The sequence below is a fragment of the Pezoporus wallicus genome, unplaced genomic scaffold (assembly GCF_028554395.1).
Source record: "Pezoporus wallicus isolate ANWC-B61680 ecotype Strahan unplaced genomic scaffold, APGP_CSIRO_Pwel_v1 scaffold_7387, whole genome shotgun sequence".
Classification (NCBI taxonomy): Eukaryota; Metazoa; Chordata; class Aves; order Psittaciformes; family Psittacidae; genus Pezoporus; species Pezoporus wallicus.
The window spans coordinates 31591-43957 of NW_026639536.1; positions in this window are offsets into that span (position 1 = coordinate 31591).

Genomic DNA, 12367 nt, shown 5'->3' on the forward strand with positions numbered 1-12367 from the left:
CTTGGGAATTTCCAGAAGGAGTCAGCACTAAGGAAAAATGTCTTAATGCTTCAACTTTATTTCAAAATGCGTCAGCACTGCAGCACTTGGGTACATTTTCGTGGATCCTTGTGTATCCTTCCACGACTGAGACAGGAGTCCCTGTGCAGCAGCTCCTTCTCTGTCTTCTTGCCATCCCCTCCATATTACAAATAGCTCCATTCTAACCCACATTAACCCCATGATATGTGAATTTTGCCAACTCCCGCTATGTCTTTTAAATCAAATCCTGTAAATCACTCTGAGTGTTCTAATTTCTAAACAAACTAGTCTGTCAGCAGAAGTCCTTCAATGCTGCGCAACAAATGAGGCGAACTGTAATTCTTTGCTGTGGTTCTTCTCTGTGAGAGTGGTGAGGCACTGGCACAGGTTGCCCAGAGAAGCTGTGGCTGCCCCATCCTTGGCAGTGTTCAAGGCCAGGTTGGACAGGGTTTGGAGCAACTTGGTCTAGTGGAAGGTGTCCCTGCCCACGGCAGGGGGTGGAACTAGATGAACTTTAAGGTTCCTTCCAACCCAAACCATTTAATGACATGATGATGCAATGATGCGAGGTGCATGACGTACCGCTGCCGTGACACTGTGTGTGTCCCTAGTGTTGCATGACGTGATTCCACCCAAAACCCAGCCCAGGTAAAGTAGCTCCTTGTTTTTTACAATGCTCTTGTGGAAATTCCATTTGCAGAAAAGGGGCTCGCAACCTGCTCCAGCCTTGCAGTGTATTTAGTATCATAAATCAATGGGAACTGCTCCATGCAGCTAATGATAAGGTGTTATTTGTTGTTTACCCTGCTTTATGGTAATGGTTTGTGAGGAGGAGGGTGCTGTGTCCTTCCTGAAGGAGCAGGAGTAATCCTTGATATGGTAATTGTGGAGACAGTGTTCTCATGGGAGAATGCATAATTAGCACATAAACTCTGAATAATCCTGAAAGATACAGCAAGGCCATGAGAGGCCTGAAGAAGCTGAAGCAAGCAAGAAGAAGCTGGAATTCACTGAATTAATGAGAACTGTGGACTGTTGGCAAGCTTTTGAGGTCAAGTTCTCACACCTGTGCTTAACCAATTATATGTTAGTCACTAAGGGTCTTCAAGACATGTATCCAATCATAATATGCCAAATCACTGTAAGTGCATGTAAGAAATAGTATATAAGGAGTTAAGGCTTTGTAATAAATTTGGCAATTGCTTGATCACATTGATCGTCTCTGCGTTGTCCGTGACTCCCGTGTCAACAGGTAATGGAGTAACAGAAGCCACATCTATTATCAGGGATCTATAAACGATTTGCATTATTCTACACTTCTGGGTTTACTAGAGTGCTTATTTTTGGAAACTTACATCAAGCATTGTGCAAAGCTGAAAAGTGGTATTATTCCATCCCTTCCATACGTGGCAGAGGGAATTCATGTTGCAATCTCATACCAAGATGGGGAATTTTTACCCATTGAAATTTTGAAGTAAGATGATAAGCATGATTATATCAGGAACATCTGCTGGCAATGCACTCATCTCAGAAGGATGGGCTGTGAGTTAATGGGGTGACCCAGTGCATGGGGGTCCCAGCTGGTCAGTGCAGTTTGGTCTCTTTGGAAGGCTAGTGGTGATACTCAAACAAAAAATCACCACCACCCCCAAAAGCACCTCCTGATACATCATAACTCTGTTCTTGCCTGTTCTGTGCATACAGAAAAATTAACCAGCACATGGTCCACCCCTCTGGCGTTGCATCCATGGAAACTGATCACTCGCCCTGCCCCAACTTGGGTGACCAACCCCAGTTTCAGGCCATGATGGGCTGTTGGTAGCTGGTGAGGAAAGCCGGTGTTGGGCTCTGTTGGGCTGGATGGGAGGTAAGGATCCTGCCAGAGTAGCCCCATGGCAGCGAGTGCAGCAGGTGTCTGCACCCAGCCAACAAATCCCAAATAGTTTTGGGCTCACTTTCATGAGGGTGAGCAGCAGAAATTGCTTCCCCCCCTGGATCATGAGCAGGGCCCAGCATTGCAGCTCAGGGTGATGCTGTGGGTGCTGCTCTGGGGTTTGGCATGAGCCCCTCTGCAGCCCCCCATGAGCAATGGTTTCTCCAACCCATGTCATCTCGCAGTTTCACCCCAAACTCTGACTCACCCAGCTGCCGCAGAAAATATATGGACTCAGTGAGAGATCAATATGATCAGACAAAAGCCGTTTATTACAAAGCCTTAACCCCTTAAATACTATTTCTTACACGCACTTACAGTGATTTGGCATATTATGATTGGATACATGTCCTGAAGACCCTTTGCAACTAGCATATAACTGGTTAAGCACATGTCGTGGTTTAAACCCAGTCAGGTAACTTGTTCACTCACTCCCAGTGAGTGGTGCCGAGCTGACAACAATCGAGGTCCGTGTCCGTCTCCCCCCCCCCCCCCGCACCTGGGCTCTCCCCTTCCCCGCTCCCGGAGGAACGGGGAGGAGGATCGAGAGAGTGCAACTCCTACGGGTTGAGACAAGAACAGTCCAGCAACAAATCACCACCGCTACTATCAGCTAAAACAATGATAAGGGAAAATAACAAGAGAAGAGAATACGATACCACCGGCCAAGAAAGCGAGTTCCACCCGGAAGCCCCTGTCCTTCCGGGTAACTCCCAGTTACCCCCCACCCCGGGCATGACGTGCTGTGGTATGGAATACCTCCCCGGCTAGCCCGGGTCAGGCGCCCCGTCTCTGCTTCCTCACAGCTTCCCCTCCTCCCTGGCAGAGCATGAGCCTCACAGAGTCCTTGGTCAGGGTAAACATCACTTAGCAACAACCGAAAACATCGGCTTCACCAACACTGTTCTCAAACTAGAAGTCAAAACACAGCACTGCACCAGTTAACACAAAGGAAAAAACATGACTGCTACTGCTGAACCCAGGACATTATCCACCCCTTATTCCATACCATTCACGTCATGCTCAGATCCCACATTTTCAATACACCATCGCTCTCCCACATATATACATCCATATACATACAGACCAAGAGGAAAAGATCATTTTCTTAGTGCATGGACCAATCCCTATAATGCTGCCGAGTCCATTCGGTCCATGATGTTCCAAGTTCATTCTCTGTTGGGATGATGGCTGGAGGGAAGTCAGGGCCAGTCGCTGGTGACCTGGAGACATCTAGTTGATGGGCTATAAAAGCATTACACAGCAGGCAACGGCATACAATTGAGTTCACTGGCTGTTTTCCCCTAAAATCAAATCCCCTTGAGGGATACATCGGACTTCCCCATCTTCCCGCATTACCCACCAAGTATATCCAGGTCCCTGAGCAAAAGCAATCCCACGAGTGGGTTTGCCTTTACCTGAAGCAGGAATTACCCAGACTGTCTTCCCCAGCAAATTCTTCATATGCACCACGGGAACTTTGTCCCCCTCTACAATATGTAAAATTTCTGACTGGGCTGGGCCAGCCCTGTTGGCAGATCCTCTGGTGTTGACCAACCAGGTGGCCTTTGGTAAATGTGTATCCCAATGCTTGAAAGTTCCCCCACCCATCGCTCTCAGTGTAGTTTTTAACAGCCCATTGTACCGTTCGATTTTCCCAGAGGCTGGTGCATGGTAGGGGATGTGATATACCCACTCAATGCCATGCTCTTTGGCCCAAATATCTATAAGGTTATTCCGGAAATGAGTCCCATTGTCTGACTCAGTTCTCTCTGGGGTGCCGTGTCGCCACAAAATCTGTTTCTCAAGGCCCAGGATGGTGTTCCGGGCAGTGTCATGGGGTACAGCGTATGTTTCCCTGATGGCCTGAAGTGTCATGGGCCCACCGGGCCAAAAATAATTCACCTTTATGTTGCCAATCTAAGTCCATCTGAGCCACTTCAATCTTAGCCGCTTTATCCACTTGTTGGTTGTTCTGGTGTTCCTCAGTGGCCCGACTCTTGGGTACATGGGCATCTACATGACGTACCTTCACCACCAGGTTCTGCACCCGGGCAGCAATATCTTTCCACAGTGCAGCAGCCCAGATGGGTTTACCTCTGCGTTGCCAGTTGCTCTGCTTCCATTGCTTCAACCACCCCCACAGGGCATTTGCCACCATCCATGAGTCAGTATAGAGATAAAGTACTGGCCACTTTTCTCGTTCAGCAATGTCCAGGGCCAGCTGGATGGCTTTCACCTCGGCAAATTGACTCGATTCACCTTCTCCTTCAGCAGTTTCTGCAACTTGTCGTCCAGGACTCCATACAGCTGCCTTCCATCTCCGATGCTTTCCCACAATACGGCAAGAGCCATCAGTAAACAAGGCATACTGCTTTTCACTTTCTGACAGTTTATTATATGGTGGAGCCTCTTCAGCGCGCACCACCTCCTCCTCTGGTGACATTCCGAAATCTTTGCCCTCTGGCCAGTCCATGATGACTTCTAGAATGCCTGGACGACTGGGATTTCCTATTCGAGTTCGTTGTGTAATTAGTGCAGCCCATTTACCCCGTGTAGCATCAGTTGCATGATGTGTAGAGGAGACCCTGCCTTTGAACATCCAGCCCAGCACGGGCAGCCGGGGTGCCAGGAGGAGCTGTGCTTCAGTGCCAATCACTTCCGAAGCAGCTCGAACCCCTTCATAGGCTGCCAGTATCTCTTTCTCAGTTGGGGTATAGCTGGCCTCAGATCCTTTGTATCCCCGACTCCAAAAGCCGAGGGGTCGACCTCGAGTCTCCCCTGGAGCTTTCTGCCAGAGGCTCCAGCTAGGACCGTTCTCCCCAGCTGCAGTGTACAGCACATTTTTTACATCTGGCCCGGTCCAGACTGGTCCAAGGGCTACTGCATGAACTATCTCACGTTTAATTTGCTCAAAGGCTTGTTGCTGCTCAGGCCCCCTTTTAAAATCATTCTTCTTCCGGGTCACATGATAGAGAGGGCTTACAATCGAACTGTAATTTGGGATGTGCATTCTCCAGAACCCCACTGCACCCAAGAAAGCTTGCGTTTCTTTCTTATTAGTTGGTGGAGACATTGCTGTTATCTTGTTGATCACATCTGTGGGGATCTGTCTACGCCCATCTTGCCATTTTATTCCCAAAAATTGAATCTCCTGTGCAGGTCCCTTGACCTTACTCCGTTTTATGGCAAAACCGGCTTTCAGCAGGATTTGGATTATTTTCCTCCCTTTCTCAAAGACTTCTTCCGCTGTATCGCCCCACACAATAATGTCATCAATGTATTGCAGGTGTTCTGGAGCTTGCCCCTGTTCCAGTGCAGTCTGGATCAGTCCATGGCAAATGGTAGGGCTGTGTTTCCACCCCTGGGGCAGTCGGTTCCAAGTGAACTGGACACCCCTCCAAGTAAAAGCAAACTGTGGCCTGCACTCTGCTGCCAAAGGAATTGAGAAAAATGCATTGGCAATATCAGTCGTGGCATACCACTTGGCTGCCTTTGACTCTAGTTCATACTGAAGTTCTAGCATGTCCGGTACGGCAGCACTCAATGGTGGTGTGACTTCATTCAGGCCACGATAGTCTACTGTTAGTCTCCATTCTCCATTAGACTTTCGCACTGGCCATATGGGGCTATTGAAGGGTGAGCGGGTCCTGCTGATCACCCCCTGACTCTCCAGTCTACGGATCAACTGATGGATGGGAATCAGGGAGTCTCGGTTGGTGCGATATTGCCGCCGGTGCACTGTTGTGGTCGCAATTGGCACTTGTTGTTCTTCAACTTTCAGCAACCCCACAGCAGAGGGATCTTCTGAGAGACCAGGCAAGGTGGACAGCTGCTCAATTTCCTCAGTCTCCAAAGCAGCAATACCAAAAGCCCACCGGTACCCTTTTGGGTCTTTGAAGTACCCTCTCTTGAGGTAGTCTATGCCGAGGATGCATGGAGCCTCTGGACCAGTCACAATAGGGTGCTTTTGCCACTCCCTCCCAGTCAGGCTGATTTCAGCCTCCAGCACAGTCAACTCTTGGGATCCTCCTGTTACTCCAGAAATATAGATGGGTTCCACCCTTGACAGCTTGATGGCATCAGGGTACACTGTGCACCGGTATCTACTAGAGCCTTATACTTCTGTGGGACTGATGTGCCAGGCCATCTGATCCACACAGTCCAGTAAATCCGATTGTCCCCTACCTCCACCTGGCTGGAGGCAGGGCCCCTCTCATAGTCGTCACAGCATTGGACACTTAAGTCGTGGTGAAAGGGATTATTCTTCATTATCACAGGAGCTGGAGTAAAATCAGCTCTTCCACTCCATCTGGGAAACTGCTCACCAGAGACTGAAGCCGTAGCTCTCATGGGACGATCAGTCTTGGCCCTTGCTCCCCTCTTCAGTTCACTCACCCGTTCCTCCAAAGCTGAAGTAGGTTTTCCATCCCACTTCGTCATGTCTTCTCCGTGATCCAGCAGGTAAAACCATAGGGTAGCCCGTGGCGTATACCTTCTGTATCTCCTCTCTTGAACAATAGGACGCCTTTTGTTAATAGCTGAGACGTGTGTTGGTACACGTGAGGAGCTGGATAAATCAGATACATCGTCCCTCAATTTGTCGAGGTCCTGGGACAGTTTTTTCACAGCTGAGATGATGGAAGGAGTGAGATTGTCTTCGAACTCTCGGAGTTTATGAACCATTTCATCCACTGTTAGTGGTACTATGTCATTCCAGGTCACTGTTGCCAATGAATGGGCATATGATGACGGTGCATTCCGTGTAAGTTTTCGCCACATGGGTCGTGTACATTCAACTTCATCTGCATCTATAGGTGTATCCCCGTTATTCGGCTTGATGTGATAGATCATCTCTACGATGGCCGATTCCCTCAGAGACTGGATGCCTTTGTCTATAGTAGTCCACTTGGCCGAACGACTCGTAACATCGTCCTTGTACGGAAACCTTTCTTTCACAGCTGCCAAGAGCCTCCTCCAAAGGCTGAGGGACTTTTTCTCTCTTGCAATTGCTTTGTCAATTCCCCCTTCTCTAGCAAGTGATCCCAGCTGCTTGGCTTCTGCACCTTCTAGTTCGTGACCATCGGCCCCATTGTCCCAGCATCGGAGTAACCAGGTGATGATGTGCTCCCCTGGTTGACGGGTAAAATCTTTTCGCATATTCCGCAGCTCGGTTGAGGTCCGAGGTCGAGAAGTTACCTCTTCTTCTTCTTCTTTTTTTTATTGTTTTTTTGTTTTTTTTTACTTTAACATAAAATTGTTTGCTCTCTTCACTATAAGAAAGACTGAAAAACATCCATAAAACGGAAGTCCTAAGCTGACATTTCAATTAATTCAATCACTGACAAGGGGGGTTGTCCCGGGGTGGTGCTGGTTCTTTCCAGGGTTTCACCCATTGTGCTGGCACCCACCGCAGACCAGAATCTGTAATTATACACATATAACCTTGACCAGTTAGTTTTACTTCTGCAGGACCTTTCCAAATGCCGGTTTCCAAGTCCTTATACTGGACCAGAATATCCAGAGTTTTAGTCATATAACCTGAACCTAATGCCTGACCATGTAATATAGCAGGGGGGTCATTAAAGTCTCCTGTCAATTGCACAAAATTCATAACATATACAGCTTTCTGTATCCTTGCTACCGGTGTAAGTCCTTCTTCCCCCGTTTCTTGTTTTTCTAACAGTTGTTTCAAAGTTTGATGTGTTCGTTCAATAATAGCTTGTCCTGTAGGAGAATGAGGAATACCAGTGACATGAGAAATACCCCAAGTATTCAAAAATCTCGAAAGCATTGAAGAGGTATAGCTAGATGCATTGTCTGTTTTTAGTTGTAAAGGTACTCCCATAGCTGCAAAACAACCACGTAGGTGCATGATTACATGGCATGCAGTCTCACCAGTCAGGGGAGTGGCCCAGACAAAGTGAGAAAAAGTGTCAATAGTAACATGGACATATTTCAGTTTCCCGAAAGAGGGTACATGAGTCACATCCATTTGCCAAAGCTGAAGAGGCTGAATGCCTCGAGGGCTGACTCCAAGGCCTATACCTACTGCTTGGCCTTGACAATCTGGGCAAGACTGCACAATGCCTCGGGCATCTGTTAGGGACAGTCCAAATTGCCGAACTAACATTTTTGCTGATTGATGAAAAAAGGCATGAGATGCTCGAGCTTGTTGAAAAATATTTACAGAGGGTCCTGCCCATGCTGGGGCAACTAATTTATCCACTTTGTTATTGCCTTCACTAAGACTTCCTGGAAGGCCTGAATGACTGCGAATATGCATAATAAAATAGGTACATTTACGAGTATTCACAAGATGTAATAAGGTTTTTAACAAGATCCACAGCCTGTGATTAGTGACTTCTTGTAAAATTGCCCTTTCTATACGTTGAACAATGCCTACAACATATAAAGAATCACAGACGATATTAAGAGGGGTGTCAGGCCATCACTGAAACACTGCAATAACAGCACTTAGCTCTGGTGTTTGTAGTGAATCGGAAAAATGACCAGGTATCTTCTGCTCTTTCCAGCCATCACCTGTTTGCCAAACATATCCGGCTGTGTGATTGATTTTGCTTGCATCTGTAAAGACAGTTAATCCTACAACAGGTTTACTGGAGTAAAAGGTAACATCTTCAAACTGATTATTGTTTAGCATTGTAAACATCTTATGAGGTGGAAAATGTATATTAAGAGGACCAACAAAACCTATCAGAGCAGACTGAAAAGCAGAGCTAGATTGTTGTGCCCAGTTTAACCATACCCTGGTAAGTGGCAAACAAATTTGTGATGGATCACAGCCCATAATTTCCTGACATCGTGAATGACCTCATACAATCAGAAGAGCAAATGCTTCTAACCGAGTAGTTACTGTTTTACATAATCGATAAGGCAGGAAAATCTACTCTAAAATGCATAAGGGATCAGTTTTTTGAAGATCCCACTGTGCCAATAGACTAAATGGATGATACTCACTGTTAACAATAAACAGAATAACCTGTAAATCTGGATTCCATTGAGAAGCATAAGAGGTAATAATTTTTGTCATGATACGATCCAAGGCCTCATACTGAGCTTTTGATAAAACTCTTTGTTGTTCGGCCTTTGGTTCACCCTTTAAAAGGGGCATGAGATCAGCCAGATCATCATTCGTGATTCCACACAAGGGCAGATCCATTGGATATCACCCATCAATTTCTGAGCGTCAGACAAGGTTTTTATCTGTGTGGTAATTTTAATTTTTTGAGGCCTAATTTCAGTCCCGGAAATGATCCACCCCAAATATTGCCAAGGGGCTTCACATTGCACCTTGTCTGGTGCAATTACCAGTCCTGCTTTCGCTAATTCTGATTGCAGCAGGCAGAGCAGACGGTCCTTATTTAGGTCCTTGCCTGCAATTAGGATATCATCCATATAGTGATAGATAACACATATTTGCAGTTTTTGTCGGATCGCTTGCAATGCCCAGGCAACATACAGTTGGCAAATAACAGGAGAATTTTTCATACCTTGAGGCAAAACAACCCATTCATATCTCTTAGCAGGCTCTCCTTTGTTAATTGCTGGGACAGAGAAGGCAAATTTCTCAGAATCACTGTGATGGAGAGGAATTGTAAAAAAACAGTCTTTTAGATCAATTATTATTAAGTCCCAGCCCTGAGGTATCATTGAAGGGCTAGGCAAGCCGGGTTGCAAAGCTCCCGTGTCCTTCATAACTGCATTGATAGGTCTGAGGTCATGTAACAATCTCCATTTCCCATTTTTCTTAGGAATAGTAAATACTGGAGTATTCCACAGACTCGTGGATGGCACAATATGGCCTGCTTCCAACTGTTTGTCAATCAATTGGTGAATATGGGACAGCTTTTCTTTTGTCAGTGGCCATTGATCAACCCAGACAGGCGCTTCAGTAAGCCATTGCAACTTATAGGTCGGCCGTCCCTCAATGGCCGCTCACCCTGATTTTGTGTTGTCGCGCAGGGTGGCGTTGCACTCACATTCAAGTTTCCCAACAGGGTTCTGTCTTTTTTAAACTTTGAACAATATTCAATTGTCTTGTAGCCAAGTTTGTCACTTTTAATACATCTGTCTGCAAAATCAGTAACACCACCCTGAGGGGGTCGGGTTGCTGAACTAATTTTCTTTATAGTACACTGCTTTTTAAAATGTCCCATCCGTCCACAACTATAACATCCCGTACCTTTAGGATCCGCACGATCACCCTGACCTTGTTGTGGCAGGGGTTTAACAGCAGCGGCAAAGGCAGTAGCCATGTATCCAGCCTTTTCCTCTGCTGTGCCCACTTTAGAAGATGTATCCATCATTTCTTGAAGACCAGCAGATTTTGGCAAAACCTGCAAAATATGCTTACAAGCTGGGTTAGCATTTTCCATAGCCGGAGACATATCATCGATTCTTTAGCATTAGATGCCAGATCAATATTCTTTTCGATAGCCTCTGTCAATCTGTCAATAAATTGCATATATGGCTCAGTAGGTCCCTGTTTTACTGATGTATATGAAGGATTAGGCTTTCCTGCTTCCGGCACAGCTTTCAGAGCAGCTAAAGCCAATTGCTGTGCTTGCTGTAAAACTTCAATTTTCATACGAGCTTGTACTCCATCAGGGTGAAATTGTCCCTTTCCCAATAACATTTCAGATGAAACACCGTGCAAAAGGCCATGAGGATTACACTCTGAATTCTCATCTGCAGCCCTTGCAGCAAGCTCCTCAAACCCACTTTTAAAATGCAGGAGCTGTGAAGGAGTTAATAAAATTGCAGCCACTCTGAGACAATCATTTGGAGTTAGAACATTACTAGAAAAGGAAGCAGATACCATTTGCTGGGTATATGAGGAAGACAAACCATACTGAGTAATTGCTCCCTTAATTTCTTTCATAGCTTTCCAGTCCATAGGAGTCCAAACAGACTGTCCCTGAGGATTTATAATAACAGGGAATGCAGTGGGAACATCTATCGGTAAAATAGTACCGCCTATGATTGCATCCTGAATGCAGCCTTGCCATCTCATGGCACTCGGATTGGCTTTATTAGATGTAGGAGTCCGTGGTAACGACACATCACATGGACTGATTTTATCTGGGTTTTCCATTTTTTTCGTTTTTTCCGGGGCTTGCTCCCTCTCCTCCCCCAACTTGTCCAGACAGTCCCTCAAGTCCTGCAATTGCTTATCTAAGGATTTTGTCCATTGTCGCCAGTTCCACTCATTTTGCAGCTCCAGTGGGAGCGATGCAAGCGGTGGTTTATGTGGTGGAGGTGGGTATTTATTCGGAGTTACACTCTCCTCCTTAGGAGACTCCCACCCCAGCAAAAATTCTTGGGGACCAAGTTCAGGGGCAGTAGCAGCACGAAAAGGGTTAACATCAGTTTGTTTCATTTCCTCACTAGCCCCTACAGGCTCCCGAGTATCAACTGGAGCTACTGCCGGTAAAGGTGTTGTCGACACAGGATAGGGGAAAGGCGCAGGGTCCTCAAACATTCGTACCTTACTGCGTGCCGGTTTTTGACCAGAAGGTTTTATGCCCGAAACAGACGACACTACCATGGCTGTAGCACCGGGTGCTGAATCTAATGTAGGTGCCGAGCCCTGCTGTTGTGAAGGTGAGTCAGAGAGAGCTGTAAAAACGGATTTTGCTGCCTGTTTGCGGTTAGAGTCCCTTTTAGTAGTAACCAGGGGGCAGCAAGAGACTTCGCCTCCTTAAACCCACAAGTAACTTGATCCCACAGGCGTGCCCCAAATTTTTTCCAAGTCCCGAGATCAAAAGTTTCATTAACCCCCTGGATCACCTCTTTTTCTTTACTCCAGAGCAACAATCTTTTTAACAAATTATCGACATACTCTGTCCCTCTCACTGAGAGGATGTGCTGGAAGACCTTAAGGGTGACCATTTTTTCTTTACTTAATTGATTCCCCATCCTAACCCTCTTCCAGACCCCGTCGGCTGTTATCTTATTTGCACTGCGCAGTGTCTTCTGGGCTCACTAGGCTCCGTTCCAAGGCGTCTACCTCCCAATCCTGGTCCTGCCGGATCGAACCCAGCCGACGTCCCTGCAGCTCCGTGTTTTCCACTTTCTTCGGTGCCATGCCCGTCCCTGTTCGGGTGCCAACTGCCGCAGAATATACATGGACTCAGAGATCAATATGATCAGACAAAAGCCGTTTATTACGGTATTCCATACCACAGCACATCATGCCCAGGATGTAACTGGGAGTTACCTGGAAGGGCTGGGAGACTGCAGGGTTGGAGGAGGTATCGGTCGGTGCTTGGTTGGGCTGAGGGGGGCGAGTTATCGGTCGGCTGGTGCTGAGGTGTTGTATTCTCTTCCCTTGTTATTTCCTTTATCATTATTTTCATTGGTGGTAGCACTAGTGATCTGTGTAATACC